The sequence below is a fragment of the Caloenas nicobarica genome, chromosome 2, assembly GCF_036013445.1.
Source record: "Caloenas nicobarica isolate bCalNic1 chromosome 2, bCalNic1.hap1, whole genome shotgun sequence".
Lineage (NCBI taxonomy): Eukaryota > Metazoa > Chordata > Aves > Columbiformes > Columbidae > Caloenas > Caloenas nicobarica.
In genome coordinates this window covers 89,571,479-89,595,156 of record NC_088246.1, presented here as the reverse complement: position 1 = coordinate 89,595,156, position 23,678 = coordinate 89,571,479, and positions in this window count along the sequence as shown.

Below are 23,678 nucleotides of genomic sequence, written 5' to 3'. Positions count from 1 at the left end.
CAAGGTATCAATATCTCAAATATTTTTGCTGAGAAGATTGTGTTCAGACACATTAAATCGTGAATAGCTGTACCTTGTTAACTGGTATCACAACTGTCTTATTGGGACAGGATGCAGTCACCTATTGAACTCCCTCTTGACTCAGGCATTATTGTGTTTATTAGGTGGGGATGCAGTGGATATATTTTATGTGTATAGTTTCACTCAACCATAACCTTTACAGAGAGAACAGCATGATACCGTATGAGCATCATTAGTTCCACAGCAGCCAAGTCAACACAAACACAAGCAGAAATGAGCAAGCAAAGCTAAGACATAGTGTGATACAGTGCTGGCTATACAGTTATGAGGTTTGTTCACATCCCTCATAAGTTCATGTGCTTGGGAACAGTTCAGTCCTTTCTTAGCTGTGCACACAGTGGTCTGGGAAAAACTCTCATAATTGAAGCTCATTGGCATCCAGATTAATATAAAACAATTTTTCTAGTGTGGGAATACTTGAGTACAATGCTTCAGCAATAGCTTCCTCCTCGTGTGTGCTGATCACCTCTGGTGCACCACTGAAACAATACTCTGTGCAACACAAATCTCCATCTGCCCTGGTAACGGTATGGTTCAAAAGGGACAGTGAGAAGGCTGATTTAAAAGTTACCTCTTCATATTAAATTGGGAGAAAACAAACACAAATCAAGTTGTTTTGGACTTAATTCAGAAGATGCATGCAGAGTGGCACAGACACCTCATCCATTCTCTTGGGTGTGCTATTTGAAATAACGACCCTTTCCATGCAGCTTTATTTTGGAATGGCTGTGTATTTGACTAATTCCCAGTAGGACAGACTTCCTGCAGTTTAATAGTGCCTTTTCAGAAGTAGGCTACCGTTCTTCAAAAAATGTATTAAACTAATAGGAAGTAAGTCACTCTTAGCATGGAAGAGGTGTATGCAAAAGCAGCAACCAGTCAGAAGTACCTAATCTAATATAAATCATAGAATAGTTTGGGTTGGAAGGGACCTTCGAAGCTCATCTAGTCCAACCCCCCTGCAATGAGCAGGGACATCTGCAACTAGATCAGGTTGCTCAGAGCCTCATTGAGCCAGGCCTTGAATGTTTCCAGTAATGGGGCATCTACCACCACTCTGGGCAACCTGTTCCATTTCTGTTACACACATAAAATCTGCACTAACACTACGCAAACAAGGCCAAATTCTCATGCTGTTTTAGTTGCTGTGCTAGCCTCAGAATAACCTGTTTGTAACTGATGTCACTAAATATGCCTGCATTTGCATCCACTTAGGGTTTACCTAAACTAGAAAGCTGTTGAAAATAAACTAGGAAATGAATAATACACCCCAGCTGTTGTACACAAACTCCCTGTGTGGATATTTTATTCTACCTGGAAGGAGCATCTGTACTGCAGCAAGAACTGAAACTGCAGCCTATGCTGACACACCTGATTTAATTTCAGTAGCTCATTTACCAACAGCTTCAGCAAGGGAAGTGTAGCTACTGACCGTGTAGGCAGCAGGACAGCAATGCAGTCATGGACCTAAAAGAGAAGTGAGCACCTGGAGGTGACTGGACAGTGAGGACCATTTCATTTATGATATCAAGTTTTGTGTCAGCCATACCACACCACTGTCAGCGGTGAGGTTCCTGTGGGCATCCTCCAACCAGCTGCAGCCAGTCAGGCAGATTAGCATGAGCAGCTTGAACAAGAGATGGGAGGTAATTCAGTTCAGTTTGCTTGAAGCAAACAGTTGTCAGGATAGGGACAGAAAAGTAGTATCAGATAATCAAAACCTTTACATTTTGCTGCAAATAATAATGACTCTGTTCCTTCTCTCCTAAGTGAACCAAAGAACCTGGCAGAGGCCAGCACAGCCACCGAGTCCAAGTGCCATTCCTCAAAGGGCAGCATGCTCTGTAAGCCCACCAAAGCAAACAGGACTTTTGATGAAGAATTCAGTTGGAAGGGGTGCAGGTAGGCCCAGGAATTTCTTGACACACACACACAAAAAAACAACCAACCAACCAACCACAACAACAACCACCACCCCCACTCCGAACTTATTTATTGCAAGTGATGGTTCCTGCGCACAAACCTCATGTTACAGGCAGGGCTTAGAAGACACACTGGTGTGTTTCTCCAGTATGAGCCCCGAGTGGAGCTGCTGTGGAAAAGGATACAGTAGATCCCAGAGTGAAGAGTTCTGGACTTTTTTTTCCTCCTTGTTTTCAATTCAAAATCCTGCACAGCTTTATTGTGCTTGTCTTGTAATCCCTTAAGCAATAGTCCAGTTATCTAAATAACAACCATCATTTCTTCTAGGCCTAGCATCTCTACTTTTATGGGCAGCTACAGGCAGGAAAAGGGACACTCACAGAAAGACACAGGAGATTTTCACAGAGGAACCTTAATGCAGAACACTAAGAACAAAGTGGTGGGAGTTTGGGCCACATGGTTTTGTTTTGGCATTGTTGTTGTTTTGTTTGTTTTGTTTGGTGCTTTTTGTTTGTTTTGGGTTTTTTTAGTTCATCATCCAGAGTAAAACAATGAAACTTTTCCAATATACAAAGTCCCAAAGTCAAAGGGCTAAGACAGAAGAAGCAACTCCATGTCCAGGTAAGCAGAAGGCAGCAACCATACTTGTCAATGGATTTATTCATCAGTTATAGTAAACTCAGTGGAGTGATCAACAGTCTGGATGGCAGGGCTGCTCTTTGGGCAGACCTCAAATTTGGAGAAAAGTCCTGACATAAGCCTCAAGAAACTCAACAGAAATACAACAGCAGCAAAACAAAACCCTTCAGCCAGGAGAGAATAACCCCAGGCTGGGCACTCACTGGCTAGCGAGGAGCTCTGCAGGCAAAGCAAAGTTCACAAGTTATATGTGAGTCAGAAGCTTGTCCTGGTGATGAAGAGGGCTGTGTTAGCAACAGTGCAGCCAGCAGGTCAAGGGAAGGGATTATAACCTTCTATTCAACTCTTATGACACCACAACTGGAGTACTATGTCCAGTTTTGGCATCCCCAGGGCAAGACAGACATGGAAATACCGAAGCAAGTCCAATAGATGGTCATGAAGATGAGTAGGGAGCTGGAGCATATGACATCTAAGGAGAGCCTGAGTTAAACTGATCAGATATTAACAAATTTCTTCACCATGAAGTTAGTCACACACTGGTACAGTTGCCCAGAGAGTCTATGGAATCTCTGTCTCTGGAGATACTCAAACCTAAACTAGACAAGGCTGTTACAAGCAACCTCACCTCAGTTATCCCTTCTTTGAGTGAGTGTTCAGGCAATCTTCACAACTCCCTTCTTATCAACATCAGTAATATCATTCTTTCCATTTCTACAAAACATACCCTTCCTCTCTAAGATGTGTTTTACTCCTCTCCCATTTACTTTCTTTCCTTAAAAAAAAACCCACAAAACAATAAACATAATAAATGCCTCCTATATTCTACTTTTGTTTCTTATAAGATGCCTCAAAACATCTTATAGGCAACCTGCTTGGCTCAAAGTGTTCTGCTCCCTGGCATGCCAGCTAACAGCACCTCTCTGACATCTAAGGAATCTGTTTCTGGAAACCAGCTCCCTAGGAATTAGGTCATTACTTGAGAGCAAATGCTAAACTGTAAAGGTGACTTAGCTAAACTATTTTTCTATGGCTTCTTCTATTGCTTAGAAGTTATTCTAGGAAGGATAGACAACCGTTTCTTATTTAACTTTATTGATGATTGTAAGATTTATGGCTGATGTACAGTGTTTCCCTTACTAGCCGAGAAAATAAGCCTTCAAAGCTGAAAGTGAGGTTTCTGTTTCAAAATTCATCATACTTTCATCATTACCTACTGTGCCTTTTGTAACACAGAACAAGATGTTTAATTAGCCATGATCAATACATATACTTCCACATACAAAAATGTCTGGAATGTCATCCTAGCAGAAGCTGGAAGATATTCTGTATTACAAACTCCTCTTTTATATTACTGCTTTCATCTGCCCAGTACAAGTGTTTCTTTTTCTATTAATAATTTTATATTTTTAGAGTTTCTTCTGGTTTGCTTTGGATTTCTGTGATTTTCATGCATTTCAAGTTAATCCATGCTGCCACTTAAATCATTGTTTTGAGATCAGGATTTATTTCCTGCAAAATTATGAAGCAAAGTAGGTACGAGAAAAAAATATAGGACAGGCAGTTCCAATTCCTAGTACAACTACATTTTCTGTAATATGTTTCTGGTGTTTTGGTTTTGTTTTTTGTTTTGTTTTCTTTTTATTCCATTCTTTCAGTAAATTAAGGACTGAGCTACAAAACTCGTGTAAGTTAGGAATGTGTTAGTGGTCAAAGAAGAAAAAATCATGCAACATAACCAGGAGAAAGAAGGGAAATTAAGACATTGAAAGCAGTGTCCCTGGGCCCAGACTTGTACTTAAAAATAAGCATTACATAATGTTTGCAGATTATTTTCTTTATAAATGTCTATATCGCACAGTTAACACACCTCATTACAATACACATAAGATTCATAAGTACATAAGGTACATATGATAAAACATTTTTGGGTTATTCGTCTAGTTTTAGCTAAAGTTAAGTCACTTCCAGTCCAGCAAAATAGCTCAACTGACAATTACAATTTGATTTATTTATATCAAGTTTTTCAGGTCACAAGTGAAATTGACACTAATCACCAATGTGCTGGTCCAGCTATTTCACTAACAATAATAATAAGCTAGCATTACTTTTAACAGAATAAAAGCCTGATGTAAACAAACTGTCCATCAATATTTAATTAAAATATAATGAGGATCAGGAAATGCAATTCTGGGTACTGTTTAAGGTTGTGTGGCACCATTAAAATGTTGCATTATGTGTCACATCTCCTTATTGACAAGGAAGCGTGTGTGACATCTGAGCACAGAGTTACTGAGATAACACTATGCATTTTAATATTCAGCCCTCTTTTTATGCATATTGAGGAAAGAATCATTTTACCCTTTCCATTCCTGCACAGATTAACCACCAATACAAGAGTCTCACCAAAAATCTGTTGATGTCTGTGAAAGTCTTTTCTTTAACTTCCATGGGATTTTAATCATGTTATGCACTATTGCTCCAAAACAGACTTTTTTAAAAAAAAATCCATTCTCAAAACACATGTCTATTTTCTTTTTCACAAGAAAATTACAATTTTGTTTGTTTCACTTAGAAAGCACACAAAATACAGCAAGGAAGTGGAGAAAACTGAGTGCAAGCACTTTGCTTTTAATTTACACAGCTGTGTATTATCAAAAAGCCACTAAAATCAATGTCATCATACAGAAATGTACTTGATTTTTTTATTTATAACTTGGGTTAGTTATTTATGAAGTCTTAATGGAAAAATTCACGCATTTATGTCCAAAATTCTTCAGAGAGCAAAAACATTTCTATTTTTAAATCTTGAAGGCTGTATACCTCTAAATTAAGATATTTATGGCATTGCCAATTTTCCCAGGATTACTCTCTCTCATGCCCAAACAGAAGAGCTACAAGTGTAAGGCAGGGCTCTGTTTACATTCCTTCTGTAATACAGTAAGATGACGTGAACCTGGCTACAAAAACATGAAGCAATGATAATATTACTTTATTATTCTAAGTATTCACCAGGGTAAATATACTGATAAAAGATATTCTAAAACATCAATTAACCAAGAAAGTGCCCGGGACTAAGAAGTTCTTTCTTTATGTATTGCTTCAAATAGTACCTATCTTAGGACCTAGACCTACAAAAGAATCAAAACATTTTTAGAGAAGGAAAAAAACAAACAAAAAAAAAAAACACAAAGAAAAACCCACAAAACAAAACCCCACACCACCAAAAACAACAACAAAACACATCAAACCTTAAAGACACATCTGCATTAAAAGAATTCAGCTCAAAAAGTGCGTATGGTCACATTCAAGTCAACCCTACATGAGCCAGCTCAGTTCCAGGAGGTATGGGAAAAGAGATTATAAAATCATGGACAGATAGTTGGACGTTAAACCTGGCAGTACGGGCCTGCAAAAGGTGGCTCACCAAAAAACATCAAATACCAGCTTGGAGACTGTGGCACAACACTCATCTGTGAGATGAGGTGAGAGGCTAAAGTTGATCTGATTAAACTTACGCAATGTCTGCATCAACAAACAGTGGCCTGCAGAGAAGTTTCACAAACCTAATTCAGCTAAACTAAAAAGCTAGATATTTCCTTGACAAATCCTGACAACAGGAACAAAGAACTGTTTAATTTTACTCATACTCAGCCTCGGATAGCTCATCAAAACTGTCTTATCTCAACAATCTGTGAAAGAAATCCTACTCAGCTCTATGGTCACTGGAGCCACCAGGCTGGTGTTACTGCCTACGACCAGAGGACTCCAGCTGAGGGATGGCACTGCTGGTTCCTAGTCTCCAGTAAGCACCAATGTCAGAGAGTCTTGATATACCTTATAACCTGTACCTTGGGCTCCATAATTCTGTTGAGCTCCAAAATATACTCCTATATCCTTGACAGACTCACTTAAAACACAGATTTTAGCTTATTTAACCAAGGTAAACTGCTGAAACCACTAACTGGTGCACTCTAATGTAACTACAGATCACCTTGGGCAGTCTTTCCATACCCCAGGTAAATAAACTACCACTGAATAAAAGGAGCAGAGAGGAATACGCTCTTCCCTTTCAGGTTTCATTGTCTAGAACAGTCCCAGAATAGTTTCCATCTAAATTATTTTTTAAATTCAGATAGAATTTGAAGTAGTTTTGGTTGAACAAAGCTGTACATCTAGGAAATAACTATTAATATAATAAATGGAAGTATAGTTCCAAAAGCCATACCCAACTTCTGGCCTAGAGAATTCAGACAAGAATTTAAAAACAGTACCATAATTATAGCATGTTTTCTTCTTGTTGGAGGTCAACTGAACCAAGACATCCTAACAAGAACAATTCTTCTTAAGGTATACTATCTACTGTCTCTCAAACAAAAACTGCTGAAAATGTCATCAGTAAAGCAACTTTAAGAAATATAAACTCCTGTATAACTTCTGGAGACTCTTAAGAAGTTGTATCCAACCACAAAAGGTCAGTTCTTCCGAGTTTGCACAGATAACTGTTTTAAGCTTACCAACTACCATTTCAAAATCAGTCAGAATTAGAGCAAAGCATCTCCTTCCTTTACAAAGGGTATTTTTCTCCTGTTTTTATGGCCACTTACAGAAAGCCAATACATGTCACAGCGCTACAATTACAACAGATCCATAACACTCCTGCCAGCTTTATGTGCTTTGTTAATCAGCCTCTAGAACAAGATCCATTGAATGTATTTCACAGATAAATGTACTAGTTATTTTACAGGTACCTCTAGAAATACGCTGCCATCACCTTTCCTGGATTTTCTCTCTCAGCTTTCATTTTGATCACGTCTACTGTCAGCTATGAGAAACAGTACTCTTCCGTTCCTGAAGCTCCATTTTACAACACACTAACTGACCTGCTTGGTGCTGGGCACTCAAATCACAGTGACTTCAAAGTTCTCCTTTTGGTTGAGCAAACACTGGAGAAAGAGATGAAGTAACATTTACAGCAGTTCCTGATGTGACCAGAATCCTGTTCTTAACCCTTCTCATGATGGCTACAGCTTACACGGTGATGGCAGCAGAACTTATGTAGTCTTTCTTTTTTCCTGTCACCTAGTGAGGCAAACTGAGAAGGTAGATGCAGCACATGGGGTCGGGGTTATTGCTTGTCTGTCCTGTGCAGACAGGACAAAAAAAAAATTTGCTTTTTTCTCCTTGGTGATTTCTTTCACAGAAAAACTCATAACTCATGGCCTTCCTTCTGTACTTTATGTCCCACGCTCTCTGCAAATTTTAAGACTAAAATATATGCTGATTATACTTCGAAACTTAAAGTTCAAACCCCAAAAGAATGACAAAAGTAAAGAGCATTTCAACAGTCAGTATTGACACTGACATATACACGATGTTTTATTTTTGTAGCTTTTCTACCTTTTTCTGTTTCTCCTTCCCTTCTCCAGTCCTGAACTGCTTATGTAAGCAAAGAGAACAACTTGGATACAATTTCGGTTGTCTCAAAACTCTAACAAACTAGACTTTCTTCAAACTTTTAGATTCTGAATAACAATTATGATTTCACCATTTTTAATGTTCTTCATTTGGATTTCACCCAAAAGTGGAAGCAGAAATTATGACTGTTTCAGATGCATCTTTGATAAACATTGTCAATGTGTTCGTGCTACATGGGACACAATAATAGATGCCCATATCAGAGCCATGGATGCTTAAAGACTCACAAGGGAATATGTTTCTGCAACTGTTCTAGTTCACTTGCCTGCCTAAAAATCATCATTGATTTTGGGAACAAAAAAATTCTCTGCATGCATTTTCATGTACATAAAACCTTCGTCTCATGATTATACCAAGATAACTGCATAAGTGAACAGATACATACACATCATACATATCAGACATCTGAAAAACGCAGAATCTTACAGCGCAAAACCATCAGTAATCAGGTTGGCTTCACAGCCTTAAAAATTGATGCATAATTTGGACAAGTTTTGATTGTTTATCAAAAATGATAAAATTTTTCATGACCGCCCCACAACATGCACAAAGCCAATGCAATGTCTGAACAAAGCAACACTGTGATTAATATTAAGCAGGAAATTGATCATGATAAGGAGTTATTTCAAAATTTTATCTTTCCAGTTTACCCTTTAATCTAAAGCCAACTGAATTCAATAGGATCCAGGTGCCTGCAGATTAGATGGGTTTTGGATTAGACCTTTAGTTCTTCTGGCTGCCCAGATGCACTGATTCACAGAGAAATTGTTTCTACCTGCAAAATGAGTGGGGAAATAAATAATTTTGCTTTTTGACATGATCTGTACATGTAAAAAATTTTTTTAAAAAATCAACTGCTTTATGCTGCTTGTAAAACTATTCCATGTCATAATTTCTGTTATTTCTGTGATAAAAATCTTACCTAGAGATACTATGCTACTGTGGTGAGAAACTATGAAGTAATACTTAACACATGAGAAATTCACATTTGGACAGGTGCATGCAAGCATATAGAGACAAAGGACTATTCTCTGTAACAGAAACATATATGGCAGTCTGCAGGCCTTCACAAGATGAAAGTACATCTGAATAGAAGTCTTAATGGCTTAAGACTGTTAGGACAGAAAAGAGAAGATGAACAGCAATCAAAGGAGAAACACAAAAATGAAATGGAGTTTTAACTTCCAGACAGATAGTGTCTTGCTTTTTCTGCCACTTACCATACATTAATGGACCAGTAAATGCAAACCACTTATTAAAAATAACAGGGATAGGGAAGGGTCATGCTAAAGCTATCAGAAGTTTGAATTAGAAACTTTATTGACTGAGGCTTCATCAATTATAACACTGCTAATTCTAATCCAGATCATGTGTTCAACCCGCTTTGTACAGTCAAGCTGTTATCCTTGATTATACCCAATTATTATCCATGTCTTTCTACTCTCACTGTTAATGTATCTTCCTCTTACAATTATTTTTCCTTATTCACTTTGGAAGCATGTGCTGCTGTTCTTAATGCAGCCCCTATTACCCCTACTTCTATCCATCTGTCTGTCTGTCTCTCTGCTTCCTTTCATTGTTAGTCACAGTGTTTAAAATTTCAAAATCTGTTTCTTCTGCTTCTTATCCGTTACCAGCTGAGTAGTCTAAAATGGTATATAGTCAAGCCATTCAACCAAAATTGCTTTCAGTGTTTCCAAGCCTCCTTATCTGTTCAGTCCTTATCCATTTCACATCTTTTTGTGGCCACTAACTGTGTTTTCCTAGTATTCTCCATAAGCTGCTGGAGAGATGTCCCAGTATGGCTCTTCATTTACTTTGCTGCCTGCTGTTTCTGCCGTTGTTTCACCCCTGCCACTTTCACATCCTGGGGAACCCAAACTAACGCTTTGCTTGCTCCCTGCCAGCACCAGTTTCACTAAGACCATTAACTCTAGAAAGAGTCAGCTATGGGAAGAGATCATGATTTGCTTTCCCTGCTGCCATCCTTCCTCATCCAGTCCTATCCTGTCTTCTGCATAGCACAGGTTCCCTAGCATGGCCAAACCAGAGAACATTCAGCAATAACCCACCAAGGGGAGGAAACACTTGGGACTCCATAGTCCACACAGCCCAGCACCCTGTCCCAGGCCTTCATAGATAGCACAACGCTTGCCAGAAACTAGCCTGGAGCACCCACACTTCTCTCACAAACCAGCGTGGTCAACACCTCCATGCCTGGACACAGCTTACCTCACTCCTCAATGGCAAGGACAGACTTGTCAAAACCTTATGTCATATTTAGGATGGACCATTGAGACCCTCTGCTGTTACAGCCCATCCACACTGCTATACCAGGGACAGAAGAGGGACAGCCATTGAATTAATCACACAAGACCCTCAGTAGAGAAAATTTACTCTCACTGCCAATGTGAACATCGAGAGCAAAAGGGGCTTTGCTTAAACATGTTTCTCTTGGCTGAAATAATGCAGTGTTTAACTAGTCCTTTTGTCCTGACCTGCTGCCCTGGGGACCAGATGCCTCAACTTTCTCATTTCATCACCACTGGCATGCTGGCCCAGGGGCAGAATGGCCAACCTCTGCCACCTCTCGTCATGCTGACCACCTCTGCTCACTTTGGACCAGATCTGTAAACTATATCTGATGAAAAGCATCTTCACTGAAGGAAATCAAGGAACTAACAGACACACCAGGATCTGGCATGGCCCTCACATCCTGAGGGAAGTAAGAAGCTATCTTCTCTTTACAGAATTTTGGGCTGGGTTGTCAGTAGGAACTAGTGCTTGGCACTGTCCCTGCTGTAGCTGAAGTCCTTTCAGTCAGAGTCCAGTCCTTAATCTTCTTGGCCCTCTGCTCATTAGTGATCTCTTTGTGTCCTATGCTGTTTTATGTTATCTGAGAGGCAAGATTAACTACTTACTTTACTCTCCAGGATGCCACTAAATTTGCAGGTTCTTTCACCAGAACTATTCAATAATCCCTTCTCATCATTCAATTATTTCTCTTCCATTCTGCACCCAATTATTTTCCTAAGTGCCCTTTATGCAGGATTTTCTCTTATTTCCATGTCTGAATGTCTCTCTCTTTATTAATATTATTCACCTTACTTCTTCTGGGAGACACATACCAAAATAAAAGAAAATAGAGCAAGAACCATATGCTTACTTTCTGATCTGTATCCTTGCTTACATTAGTGACAACCCCATTATAACAAATTATTCATGTAATGAAGAACCACTGAGTATGAATCTAGCTTACTTCAGCCCTAAAATGGAATGGCAGATAGTGAAGAATACTTGGAGGACTAACATTTGCAGAAAGACCATGTTTCTCCAAGGCTTAATTTACTCCATGAAAAGTTTCACTGATTAGGACGAAAAAGGCTTCACACCTGTAAAGTATCTGGTTCTATAAAAAGACAGATTTTCTTGTGCTCAAAGAACTTTAAAAGTGCTAACCAATAAATAGTTACAGACTTGTACCCACTGTACTTTGCAAAGTATTTTAAGCTTTCATGTTATTTTAAACGCAGCTTACTGTGGCCATTGAAGCTGATGAAAGACTCATTTTGATTAAAAAAAAGATTTAGCATGAGGTAAAACAGTCAAAGCAACATTTTGTAATGTATAACATACACAAAGAAGGGCTTTTTTTCTGTTGTTATTCTTGCTGGCTTTGAGAAAATAAGACTACCTTGAGAGCCATCATATTAGAACACAGATTTTCTTTTTTTTTTTTTAAGTTTTATTTTAGCACCCACCTGGATTAGAAGTGAACTCTTAATTTGTTGCTACTTCTTGCAATACCATTTTAAAAATACTTCAATAATTGCTTCAGAAGTATCACCTCCAGACTATCAGACATTTTGACTTTGAGATTAGTGTGTTATGATAACACACACAAAATGCATAGTGTTAATTTTGGTCACCAGCATATGGATACAATTATCTCTTCTCTCAAATCAGTCACTTTATTCAACATACTTCATAATTTAACAAAATAATCTTATAACATAGTACTGAAACAGGAGGCTTTTTGCTGTCAAAGAAGAAAATCTTGTTAACAGTGTATGCCTGAGCAAAGGTTTCACAGTAAAAGAACATTGTCACCAAAATATGTCTTCTGTTCTTAGTTCCATCATTAGCCATGGTTAAATATGCAGCTCAGAATAAAATGAAAATGCAGGCTGAGAAAAATCTATAATCTATTATTCAAGCAATAATCATATCATGGTTTCAACCTTTTCCATTTGCCTTCATAATCGTTCCAGACCGATGTTTGAGAGCTACTGATTATTGCCTTTGACACGGACCAGGTGAAAACGGAATCTGTTGTTTAATACACCATCACTTCCGCATGCTAGTTTTTGCCTTTCGTCTGGGTTCAGGACACTACTAAAACTTAAGGAATGTTCCAGAGGTTTAGGCCAATGATTCACCAAGAGCAGTAAGAGATGTTTCTCAGGAATACCACAGGCCCACTTTCTACAGTCTGTTCCCTCCTCCAGCATCCAGACTTCATTAATTCAGAATGATGTGCAGTACTAACCTCCCTTGTGCTTTTACTATCCATCTATAGAGCTATTGTTCATAAATTCATGCAACTGCCTTGAATCTGCTGATACTATCCATCTCCACAGTTTCCTGTGGTAGTAAATGCCAAAAGTTCACAAACCTCAGTGTAAAATACTTTCTTTTGAGTGCTTGAAATTTATCTACTACTGTTTTCATCTAGTGCCCCTCAATTCTTGTATTTTGGAATTAACGAACTACAGCTCCAACAACCCTTATCTTTGCTTTCATGATTTTGCAATCTTCAGTCACCTCACCCCTCAACTTTTTCTCCAGACTGAAGAAGCCTGGATTTTTCAAGTCTCTCCTCAAAGTCTGCTTTACCCAGTATACCATTTTAGTCTCCCTTCCTTCTACTCCTTGTGTAATGGCATTACATCCAGGAGGCCAAAACTGCACACAGTACTCCAGATGTGAGTGCATGAAGACTTTGCACAACAATGAAATAATGCACCCCATTTTGTCTTTTAAACCCTTCCTGATGATACCCAAGACTTTCTTCTTTTTTTTTTTTTTTTTTAAACAAAGTTAATGAATTTCAGAGAACTTTCAAGACAGTCATGGCAAGTCCAAGATCTCTTTCCTGAGTTGCAACTGTCAGTTATGAGTATGTTAAATATTATGTTCAGTGTGTCCAAATCTAGTGAATAAAGCTTTACAAATAAGCCACTGCATTTCCAAATCTCTTCTTCAAACAAAATCTTTGACTGTGCAGAGTTAAAGCATACTTGTTTATGTGAGCTTAGTGTCTACTTACAAAGAGAATAGATCACAGCCTTGTTTTCTAGCCTTCTAGTCCCCTTGATCTAGGCAATCTTTCTGTAGGAAATCCCTCCTACATCTTTTTAACCTGTCTTCTTGAAGCAGCGAGTCTCATGCAATTACATTATGTCTGCATATGATACCTTACCATTCCATTCCCCAGGTATCTTTGAGCCTACTAGCCAATTTCCAACACATTAAACAGAAGGATAAAAATCTCCAAGGTTGTTATATCCTTAAGTTGCATGGAAATAGGAAACTGGAAAGAAAAGAGACCCCAATCAGTGTCTCCACTAAAGGAAAAGCTATAATATGCAGTCATCCTTAACAGAAAACCTGCAGAGAAAGATTTTCAGTGCCTCAATTGCACAAGAAGTTTCATTTTGAGTTTGTACTCCAGCAGACATCAGAGAATGTAATCATAAGCTACAAATCCATCAGAGACCAATCTTCATTAATTCTAACACTTGTAGAAGTACATATTGATTCACCTCGGGTAATGACTCACAGGAAACCACTTTAAATTGTTTCATGGCAGGAGAGGAGCCTGGGCCAGATGCAACCTCAGCTGGAGTTGCCAACAGTGCCTCTGTTCTGGCTTGAATATACTCTTGGATAAAGTTTTCTAATTAGCAGTGTGACTAGTGCACCACAGACCAGTTCAGCAGAAGAAAACAAAGAAAAGCATAAGATACGAACTTCTTTTTACTGCACCAAAATTCACACTTGTCAAACACAATTGCTTTAAACTGCAGACCAGAAGCTTGCAGTCACTTTTGGTGGGCAGATTAAGAGTAGGGAGAAAGAGGGGCATTGTCTCATGCTTTCCACTGCACAGGCTTCTGATGGGAACTTTGGCAGCAAGGAGGTCAGAGCTCACCTCCAGTAATAGCAACACCCAGCCAATGGCTGAGGCAGCAGCACCCAGCCCACGGTGAACAATTTGGCTGTGCTGGAGGACATCCAGGAGAAGCAGTATCACCCCTTTACTGCTCTGCCCCAATCTCAGCAAGGTCTGAATGGTGCTCCTACTCAAGGAAGCAAAATACTCCAATGCACCCAGTTCTCATGGTTCTCACTGAGCACCATCCTCCCATAGAGATATTGCATGTCAGGGCCACGAAGACACCAACAGGCCTGACATGGGTCTGGTTCACCACTGGCCGTGCCTGGGTCTCCCAGAGCCCGCTCGCAGCATCTGTCTCTGCCTGCGGTGGTCAGACCCCATGGGCTTGTGCACCATTAGCAAGGTCTTGCCAGTGCTGGGGCGACCTCAGCTCCAGCCGGCTGGCCCCAGCTGCCCCACTGCTGTGCCCTCCTGTCAAGGCAGGAACTCTGCCATGCTGCCTGTGCAAGCAGCAGTCACGAGCCCTTGTTTCTGACCAGCCTTCCTAAGAGCAGCATCCCACTCTGAGCATTACCTGCCAGCACATTACCTGGTGTGCTTATACCTGCATTTGCTACAGGCTTAAACAGAAACCCAGAGATGTTGCTTTCATGGCAAGTTACTTAACTCACAAAAGTATGTGTTGGTGTTGGCCTAGGAACTCCAAAACTCATGGTTCTCAAGAGAAAAGAGGCACTCTCTTGCCTTTTCCCTTCTTTGAATTTTCACTAAAAGCTACCATTGGTTTCTCAATACATTTCTCTCCTTCAGTGTTTGTTACAACTTCCACAAACATTCATCAATAGTTCTAATTTGTTGATGTTGTTGGGTTTTGGTTTTCTTGGTTTTGTTTTTGGTTTGTTTTATGGGTTTGTTTGGGTTTTGTTTGACTGGTTTTGGTGAATTTTTTTGGTGCATATGCATAGCTACTGCCAGGTAATAGTGATTCAGTCAAGTTTCTAAATCATTTAAGTTTACAGTTTGTTAAATTTGTTTGGTTGTGGGGGGAGTGGCAGCTGACAAGACAGTTACCAAATTACCACAGGAATCTGGCTTTTGCATGAAAAAAAAACCCCAAAATGAAACATGTTATCTTTACTGCTAAAGCCAAGTACAGTTCTAAAAAAGAACCCTGCTCATACTCTGTTTCAACACACTGAGGCAAGGTGAACAACACATGCCACACTTTTTCCTTGGGAAGAGTCATTCTTTGTTATCAGTTGTAAATATAAAGTTTGCTTTGTTTTGTGTTTTGTTTTTGATGTTCTTCTGTCTGATCAAAACAAGTTCTCTTTCTAACCACCTGACATTCCATAAAATTTATTAACCTTCTAAATAGTCAGCCAAAATCAGGTATTCCCCTCAGTGAAGGAAATAATTTTCCTGTACACTAACCATTAAAGTGTTTAATTCACTTGGGCTTATGTATTCTCTTGATAATTTCAGTAAGGCTACTAAATTGGAGCTTTACGTATGCAGGCAGCAGTTTCATGTGAGGAGAAGTGACCTGCATCAGATGATGCAATGCAAGTGGGAAAACAGAGAAGTTATCGTGCTAGAACAGCTTTCCTCTTGTTTTTTGCCAAACCGATAACTGGGAGAATCTGTGTTAGTGCCACTGTACTACCACCACATCAACATGATCTGATATTTCAATCAAAATGATACACAGACATTTAACTTCAGCCTTTAGGAAAATGAGCTACAATACTGTAGCACTCACAATTATCATTTTGAGTATTACATAAATCTCTGATGGACAACAGCATGAAGCTTCAGTGCACACATGTCCTGTGACAAGAGAGTTGTTGCACGTAACAAGTAGCATGCTATTATCAAGATCTGCATCATTCCTTAGCAGGAATCTCTTCCATTCAGAAACACAGAAAAAGAAAGCACGGTTATTACAGCTTCAGTAATAAGCAGCACAAGAATGCACAGTGTGTCCCAAAAAAATGGAGATTGAACATTGGCCGCTTGTTGGCTATTTTTAAAATAATCTAATTCCATAGAATCATTCAGAAAGCAGTTATTAAAAAAATTTTTTAAAAAAATGCAGAATAGGGCAACAACATCTCATGGTGGCAGCAATGGTCTGCATGCTGGAGGCAGCAGCAGTGGGAAAAGAAAGGGACCTGCAAAGTGAAAGGCTAAAGATTAAATTAGCTTTATACAACAACAGCCTAAATCACCTCAGAGTGTCGTTCACTTGAATTTTGCAGACAACCTGAAAGACCAGAGCCAAGAGAAGTAAATATGGCTTCTGTCAACTTTAATGACCTGTTAACAATACAGTTTTTGTGAATCTGACCTCTTTATTGCTGATGATTTTAGCAGTAACATTCTACTAGTGAGCTCGCAGCATGGTCCAAAGTTAATTCCCTCTAACACCTTTCTGGGTGGAAAGATCCAACAGAAAACTAAACAGCTGATAATGTCTTCAACTTCCCTTCCTCTAGCATTTTTTATAGCACAGTCAAAAGTTACAATACATGGTAGAAGCAGACCAAAAATTAAAACTGAATTCCCCAGCAGATATGCTGATTATGTTTCCACTTAAGACTGTAACATGAACACACAAAGCTGCTGTAGAAATCTCTCGGTGTTGAAGAAGTCAAGGATTTTGCTATACAGTATATCCAGGGCCCTCAGCAGAGAGGAATTAACCAAAGCCGAGATAATGCTGTGACCTGCATGGTTCATAAATCCCTAATCATAAAGGATGCGCAGCAAGACATTGTGAATCAATGAGGCAGCACAGGAAAACATTTTCAGCTGAATTTTATAGATGCGCTTTGTCTCCTTTTCCCTAAAACAAGAAGACAATTCTACTGTAGCCAGAATTTGAAATTAGGCTTCACTAGCAACAATATTTTACTAGTAATTAGTGCTAGTGGAAATGTGTATGTTTGGTTTTTTTTTTAAAATACTTCTGCTCAGGACACCTTTCCTGCTAATAATGTCTAGACTTCTAGATCATTCACTTTTTCAAATTACTAATATAGTGTTGGGAGGAGGCAGGCTAAAGTATATCTTTACTGATAGAAACAGCACAAATTTAAAGTCCTAAAAATGCAGCCTTACTCATGCTGTTGCATGTTCGTTAAAAGAACAGCCTCCTTAAAATTTATCAGGCTCCTTGGGTGAAATCACCAAATACATAAGAACAACTCGCGCTCTCTCTCTCGCGCTCTCTCTCGCACTCTCTCTCTGTGTATATATATATATATATACACATAATCAGTATATATCAGTATACTTTGGAATAACCCTGGTACTTGAAAAACTTTCCCTGCAGTCCTGTCAGACTAAATCTCCCTTGGAAACACCCAAGGGTAAGAAACACACAAGCAATAACACAGGCAGGATATTGCAATCTCCCAATTCCATACTGGACTTGCTACAAACTTACACAGAATATAATAATTGAATGTAAGTTATTTCGAAGTACAAACCATAAGAAATGAAGGAGAGCAGAAAATAATCTGATATTGTTCTCCTGATACCTGCAAAACCCCACGACTGGATCTCAGCTCAAGTGCGTGCTGTCCTATGAGTCTATTCCAGAATTGTAAGTTGACAAGAATCTGAACCATGGAGCTAAACACAGATTAATATCTTGGCTATCTAATGTCAAACTGAGAAGAAAAGAGCTACTTCCACCTTAGAGGAAAAAAAAAACACAAAACAAACAAACAAAACCCCACAACAACAAAAACCACCAATATAAATGTATTTTTTAATTCTGTTATAGGGAAGATTCCAACGATGGAAAGAAACATAATTGTTACCATTTAGGGTAGGAGAAAACATTTCTGAGGCTTGCAACTTTTGTATTTTTTTTATAATACGATTTCTCAAAGCTCTGTGCATTTCAGCCCAATTTACATTTTTCTTGCTATTTCCTAATAGATCAGCAGAAATAAGCTTTATTCCGTTATAGAATATCTCTTTGAAAAGAGATAATCTGGAAGTGACAAATGGCGGGGCGGGGGGCAGAAAGCTTTTACAGAAATAAAAAAATTCCTAAGACAAAAAGGGACAATTTGATAAAGACGCATCTTTGATATAATAAAGTGACACCTTTTTATCCAGTTACATAAAGTAGTATTACAGTAAGTAACAACTTTTGTAAGAGCAGCAACTGCATTTAAGTTAAAAGTAAGAGTGTGATTGGTTGTGCTTCATCAGCCACAGTAGACAGAACTGCCTTTAAACTCTTAAATTTCAATACCTGCTGTTACTGCTATTGTGAAATTCTAGGTAATTCTTGAGAAATCTGTAGGCTTGCAGCAAGTATGCCTCAAGAAGCGTCTTCCCTCTGATGGCCTGTGTGGCAGTATGTTTCTAATTCTTAGTCTTGAGGCTTGGTTTTAAGTTTTAAAAACAATAATCAAGTGGATCTTTTTCCTTTTCTAGTTTAAATGAAGGTCATTAATTTAAAAAATCTCATATAATAAAAGCTGATCAATAGTGACCCTTAATATTCTCACACACTGTGATACTAGTTGAATTGACGATTCTGCCTTAGTCAATGAAGTCAGAAGCACTATTTTCTTTGCCTTCCATAGTTATATGGATTGTTATGAATACACATAGTCCATAACTGCTATTTAAAATGCTCACTATACACCTGTTTACTTATGGCTGTGCACTGGTTATAGCCACAGCAACATGACTTGGACAATCTTCATCATAGGAGCACAGTCCAGTCCTTTCATTTGTACAAGTACTTTTCTGCAGTGCCTTGAGAGACAAACTTCTCCCAACTACATTTCTCTTATACAGGAGAATTTTGCTTCAGGTTTCAAAGTCTATCTTTTGTTTGCCACCCTGACAGCTAAGCTGCACAACTAATTCCTTCATTCCAATAACAAGCAAAAATACAGCAAGCTCTCCTTAAAATCCACAAGACTGCCACAAAGAAAACATACATAAATCTTTCTTTAATGGATCCTAATTTGTACTTTTCAATTTTGTTAGACCTTACATGCCATGACACAAAAACTTTACTTTCTGAAAACATAATGTCTTGCTTTCTAATTCTGCAGGTGAATGAACTAACCACAAGGTCAAACTGATGGAGGCAAAAAAAAAAGTTGCACGCATACATATTATCCACACGTTTTTCAGATTCAAACTTATCTTTCATAAATCTCAAGTAGTGTATCAACCATTTTCTCAAAGATTGACAAGAGCACGGTAACTTTTCTCTCTCAGAACAGAGCAGCTGAGAAGGACGGAGTAGCTTTCAAAGCCTGCTGGATTTTGATGCACAACCTGTGGAGCTTCAATAAGACCATATAGGTGATGTATTATATAAAGAACTGTTTTTAAACAATTCTGCACTTTTCAATATGGGGCAGGTTATGAAGCATTTGATGGGGGCTGAATATCTTCACATATATCCTGGTTTAGTGATAAGTAAAAGGGGGGAGGGGAGGGGAAAGAGGAATTAGGTATCCACATCCAGCCATCAGATACAGACATACCCTCTTCTAAAAAGGAGACTGATGGAATGAAGGGGATTGTTTTTCATTTTTATGAAAAAAAAGCTAATGCAGTATCTTATCAGACAAAAAAATCTTCCTGGGTATTTCTGGGAAAGGTGTATAGTAGTACTGATATGTTTCTAATAACATACTTCCAGTATTACTAGCTGGTCAAATTACATTAAAGTTCAACACAGATGGACAGTGTTATTTTAACTCCACCTAAACACACCTGTAAAGACTTTTTTTTTTCAGCCTATGCACTTTGATATCTACAATGAGTTTAATTCAGGCAGACTCTTTAAGAGCATCATGCAATAAAGAATTGTTTCCAGTCTTTTTGACCCATTACACCTGTGCTTCAAATGATCCACTACCTCTCATGAAATAATCATTATTTATACAAAGTGCCAGTTGAGGTGCCTACCTCTAAGAAATAGGAAGGTCAGTGTAGATATTAGGGTTTAGCTTTTGTTGGCAGAAGTCTTTGAAGAAAAAAAGAACTACTTAGCAAGAATATGAGATTTAGAGTAATTTTTATCCATTTCTTTGCATCTAGTTGTCTCACTGTGAGGAGAATTAGACTGTTTTAAGTATTGGACTCACAGGCACAAGTGAGAAACAACATAATGGCATTTGACTTAGGAAGCAGGAGGAGCAGACATCTTTGTCAGGACAAGGGAGTGTTGTTGAAAATGCACAAGTCAATATAAAAATCTTACTACAGAAAGAATATGAAAAAAATCTCTGGAAAATCTTGGTTAGACATGGTTAAAGTGTGTCACAGTGAATAAGCTGGTTATTTAGTTCAGTTCGTATCTTGAAATAAACTACAAAGCACTTTGGTGCTGTAAATGCTTTCAGAGCACAGAAACTATTGAAATCATCAGCTTCTCAAAAGAACCATTCGAAACACAACTTAAATTTGGTTTCTCCTGTTTTTCTCTCGTCTTTGCTTCACACCTTCTCTCCTTGCCCACTGCACAGATTCCCGCTCAGCTGATCACCCCATTTCCCGTGGAAGAACCCACCAGCAGCATTTGGCAGCTCCGGCTTGCGTGTCTCAGCTTATGTTTCTCATGAAAGATCCAGGCTGCTGCTTAATGCTAAAAGAGTGGGGGGAGGGCTCCTTCCTATAGAAATGTAAGACAAGTAGCTGATCCAGCTGCATCCAGGCTGAGGGTGATGGGAAGCTCTGGCCACTGATGTAACACACTTCGAATTTATCTCTGTCTCTCTGAAGCTGTGCTGCAAATATGAGTTTCTTGACGTGCGCTCTTTCTAGAACAGCAGCAGCTATGGAGGTTACAATTCTGCTGGGGGGGGGGGAAAAAGCCATCTGGGAACCATATGATGTTTCTGACTACATTTTTCAATCAAAACTGATATGGAGCTGCCAAAGAGAGTTTTGAGATGTGAAAGGAAAGCTGGGCGACACCTGAGCAAATTGTAAAATTTGGGAGAGCATATTGAAAGAGGACAGCTCAGGAATATTAAAAAGCATCTGGAAAACATTTCTTAAAAATCAGTAGTGAAAACTATGTATGTGTTAATTCTTAACAAGCTGACACTTGAAGGGGTAAAAATGTTCATATGACCCAAAGACATACATGTATGCAAGTAACTGAACTATATGAATGAAACGGGAAAACTGATTATACAAGTGACACTGACTCTTCAAACCATCTTTAGAAGCATTTTCAGGTCAAGTCTAGTCCTCTGCTTTTTCCCGATGCCATCTCGTATAAATGCATTTGTAACATCAAGCTCCACTTAAAACACTTTTTGATTAGTACAAAAAGACTTTTTTTCATGCCTAACTTGTACAGAGAACATGACATGACTCAAAGGCATCCAGCATTACATGCATGAGCAAACAAGAGCGCATACATGTGTGTGCGGCAAGCTTTGAAGACACAAGCTTTTTTTAAAAAAAAAAAAGTGTGGGGGGAAACACACAAGAGTATTTTAGACTCATGAATTGGGGATCTGACAGATGAACTTTGACAAACATAGCAGGAATGGTTTAATCCAGGGGTGTCAAACACATTTTCACCGGCGGACACATCAGCCTCGCGGTTGCCTTCAAAGGGCCAAGTGTGATTTTAGGACTGTATAAATGTAACTACTCCTACCTTAGAATGCAACCACGAGGCTGATGTGGCCCCCGGTGAAAATGTGTTTGACACTCCTGGATTAATCTATCACCACTCCTAACTCTCCCCATGTCATACTTCCATGTATGTTACCACACCACAACAGATGGAAATGCATGACTCTGTTGCCCTGGTTCACAGTGCAGGATATCAACTTAAACCACTGATGAAGGTGTGGTTTGTGTGAAGACATCAGATCATGAACTGAACCTATTGATGCTGTGCACACACGTTTTAACAAACCTCCAGGGGGGGTGGCAAGTTTCTGGATGGCAAACTAGATGCAACAGCATCTTTATTCGCTCAGTAAATGTGAGCAAGACCACTCAGCCAGTTGAGTACACTCCTCAGATGAGCTGGCAACAGTTACATTGTCCAGTTGTTTAATGGGCCCTATCTTCTGTTCATCTCTTTATTTCAATTGGCTCACCTGATTAGCTTGTATCTTCTGCAAAAGACTAAGCACAAGTGAGGTGTCCCAAGACCTTCACCGTCTGATATAAGAGTATTTAAAAGAATGTAATGAATATTGAGAAAATTAGTCATTGTAAATAGTTTAGAATTAGATTTTTTTCAGAAGTAAACCAGAAAAATATTTACTGCTTAAATCTCTGTATCCAGTCTCCTACTGTCACAGAATTATAGCCCTTCAATTTTACATAATTTTTAAGTGCATGTGACATCTGAAGAAAGACAACTCCAGTGTAATCCACCCCCATTACCAGTTTCCTCCAAACTTCTAAAAACATCACCTAAAAAACAGTAAAGAAAGTCAGTGGCTAACAGAGATGACTCCTCCCACCTCAAATTCAGTTGCCAAATGTGAAATCCTGGTTTTAGAAAACAAACAAACAACAACAACAAAAACAACCAAACCAAGGAGAAAATATGGAAATTTCTTGTTTGATTTGCATTTTTCATGTCTACATTCATGCATGGGATTATATTTAAAAACATAGTTAATAAAATGTGTTAAACTCAGCAGAAATACAAAGTTGGTTTCATTTAAAAATATCATTGAGCTAAAAAAAAAAAACCACAACAAAAAACCCCCCACACAGTTGGAAAATTCAAATTAAGATGTAAAAGATGTTAGCAAGCTCCATGGCATTTCATTCTACCTTGACAAAAGTTGTCTGATATAAGTAATGAGGGTTTTAAACTTATTTTCTTTAATAGTTAGAAATTTTTTTAAAAAAATACCTAGAATTTATTTTGTTCAAATACTCAATATCCTTCTGCTGTCAGTCATGCTCTGTCCTAGCTGACAACTATTCATCTCCTTAGTTTTCATCAGTTCTATGATGCTGAAATGTCAAAACCTCTAAGTAGTAACTCAAATGACTGCTACTAGTGCATTCAAGATAATAACAATTTGCTTATAATGCACAAAAACTTACAGTAAATAATGGTAATGGTGCACAGAAATCACTGATAAAATCTACTATGTAGATTTATATACGCTATGTAAAACTCATTTAATGAGGCAAAACTAAAAACAAATTTTATACTGTTCGACTAAGAGACAGAAGATATGAGAAACTGCAGGTGAACTACTCTGGAATGGAAGTGTACATACAAAGAAAAGTGAAAAAAGTAGTAATGAAATGGCTAGACCGTAAATTTGAATTAAAGCAGATTGTGTGTGGAATTAGTATGAGTAGAATGAAACACGTCTTCTAATTGCCT